Consider the following 3,181-nt stretch of genomic DNA (forward strand, 5'->3'; position numbering starts at 1 on the left):
CCAGCTGCATAGACAAGAGGACCTGGGTGAGCTTACATTATATACTCTCTACTGGTTATTGAACTGGTTATATCCAAGGCTTTCCAGTTCCAATTTAAGAAACCTAAAACACAACACAAACCTTTCCCAGATTGATTGTATCCCATTTGATTAGTAAACCATTAAGTGACTGTGCTATGATACAAGGTACGTTATAAAATTAAATGATGTAATTATCTCAAATGGCTCAAATTCCACCACTCACAAAAGTAAAAAAAAAAAGAACTTGAGCCATATATGCACCTCACCAAAACAGCCCCTAAAAACACTGAAACTGCAATAGACTAAAAATGGGAAATGCTACACAATTTAGTCACTATGGGATATACTGTCTCCCTTACTACTGCAAATTTCTATCAGTAACTATAAAACACTCCATTGTGGTTCATTTTGAAATACTAACAGAAAATGCAATGTCAAAGGTTTTGAAGAAATATCTTTCCCAATGCCATTGACGTTTCTATTACTATAGCAATGTTTAGAATAATGAAAAACAGGACTCGCAAATTACAATGCATGCATTCTGTAAGTATTGTAGAGATCTCAGTTCCCGCACGCAGGCGCATCGCACAGGGCGAGGCAATCTACACACTGGTGGAGGGCGGGCGCGAACCCAGGACCTCTCGCACTAAAGCATAACGCCGATACCGCTGTACAAAAGAGCCGGCTACTTTGCAAGGAGCGTATATCGGGCTTATGTCTTTGTATGTGATTACGTCACCTACCAGCCCTGCTGATGCCTTCCCCTGTGTACACTACACTCTCCCCTGCCAGCCTCAAGTCTGCCCCAGACTTGCTCACGAGGCTACAGTCCAACGAGTGCGTGCTGGGGTACCTGCATCCACTTCTGACACCAATGTGTTAACGTAGGCAGTTGCGATCCACACACAGGCAGAGGGCGGGCGTGAACTTAGGACCACTCCCACTGAGACATAAGCCTGATATATGCTCCTTGCAAAGGAGCCAGCTCTTTTGTCCAGTGGTATCGGAGCTATGCTTTAGTGCAAGAGGTCCCGGGTTCGCGCCGGCCTTCCACCTGTGTGTGGATTGTCTCGTCCTGTGTGATGTGCCTGCCTCCGGGAACCAAGATCGCTACAGTATGTAGCATTCCCATCTGTCTGTAGGCTCCAGTCCATCTTGTATTGAGACACTCGCTCATCATTGCTCATGTCGAGTTATTGGCAATAGCAAAGTACATTCCTCTTGAAATAAACTGATTCCTTTCATTAAACAGTTTCCCTTCCAACCCCCGGTCTGCTGTAGACCGCAATTCTTCAAATGCACAAGTGGAGCACTCGATGGTATAATTATGAATGAGCAATATCTCCAAGTTAATACATGTTCATCATTCAAACTTGCTAAAACCACTTTTCCTTTAAGATGTCATTGTTTACCTTTGAGTTGCTGTTTTTTTTTAAAAAACAGTACATACATATTGCCCTTGGTGGCACAAAACATAATGACCTTAAATGGCAGATTGACCTGGTGCTGCAGAGTATTAACCCTTAATAACCCACTGTCTCCATACCATTTCAGAGAATTCATCTCTGGCTGTATTCAAATTAAGTACTGAGCCAGCCGACAAAGAAAGCTATCAGCTACTGCTGACTCCACCTTGAACTCATGAATCCCGGAGTTCCCTTGTTTCAGAGTACAAATGGAATTCACAGACGCAGACTCGATGAATTTAATAACTTAACTCTATGTCAAAACCAATAAAGCTCTCAACTCTTGTCCAACAGCCATGTGAGGTCTGCTGTAATGGATTGCTGTTACCAGCAGGGTGATTTCCTCATAGACTTTCCAGAACATTTGTTGACCAGCTTGGCAGGGGTGGAACCTTGTTTAATTTTTGTTTTTCTGGGAAAGGAATCCAGGGGGCGGTAGGACCCAGAGGTCGCTCCTGAATTCAACCATTGTACTCAACATTCCAAATCACTCCAACCTGCTTCTGCAATGAACAGGAAGGCAGACAGACAGGCAAGCAGGCAGACAGACGGACAGGCAATCATTCAGAGACACTGAAAAAGTTTCCTTTATAACAACACTGAGTTAGAGTGGGTTCACTGGCATCCAAGAGAGGATACCTATAGGAAGTATAGAATACCTAAATGTTTTCTGATTATTACAGGCCATTTTATAATCATTCATATATTTTTGCTATAGGTTTCTAAATTCTTATTGACTTAAATTATTATTATTATTATTATTATTATTATTATTATTATTATTATTATTATTGTGTTTTTGTATTTTTTTGTTAGGTACAAATGTCAAATCAGCACCAAAAATGGTTTAGGGATTTATACTGTATAAACACAGAAGTGGCCATAAAACACTGCAAAATTAAACAAAAAATAAATGAATGCTAATAATGATTGGCAAGACATGGTACTGGCCAGGGACCACTTAACAAGTGGCACAGAAAAAAAAAAGGAAAAAGTAATGTACGATTTGGCATCATGACCAGTTAGCGATTGTGAAAAGAACAATCATTTGACAGATTTTGAGGGACATGCCGTGCATGCTCAACAGCGCCATCTAATGGAAGCACACTTCATACACCACAGGTTGAGTGACAGAAAAAAATAACAAAACCATGTACACCATTACACGCAGGCACTTAAGGGAGCACAGTTCTGTAAAGCAAGGCTGCCAACCCAGTTAAGGAAATCGTGCTACCCTTTAAAGATAAGAACCTGGGAGGGGAGTAACAGTGCAGGAGGCTGCGGATGCCTGTAGCTTCAGCCCATTCAGTCTGCCAAGTAAGCTAAGCCCAGTGAGCAACACAGCTGACAGACAGAATCAGCTCTTCAGTGCAGCGCTTCAATTTTGCCGTAAGCGGTGTCAGATCATAGCAGACGAGGGGTTGCTCGAATTTACAAGAGTCCCTCCCAGCTATCGGACTCCCAGCTGCACATAGCAGGGGGCACTCGCGATGGGTTACTGCGACTCTCTGTGCGAAGCTGAATCTCCCAGGACAGTACCTTGACCCCACTGAAAGAGGGACAGGAGCTCTGGCAGGGCAAGTCAGCGCTTTAATACTAAATTGGGGACGACCAGCAAAACAAAACCTCCTTGAGGTTCTCTGTTTGGAGACTGCTCTGACCCAGATACCTCCCTGCTACGGGTTTGAGCAGCC

The sequence above is a fragment of the Polyodon spathula genome, chromosome 7 (assembly GCF_017654505.1).
Source record: "Polyodon spathula isolate WHYD16114869_AA chromosome 7, ASM1765450v1, whole genome shotgun sequence".
Taxonomy (NCBI): domain Eukaryota; kingdom Metazoa; phylum Chordata; class Actinopteri; order Acipenseriformes; family Polyodontidae; genus Polyodon; species Polyodon spathula.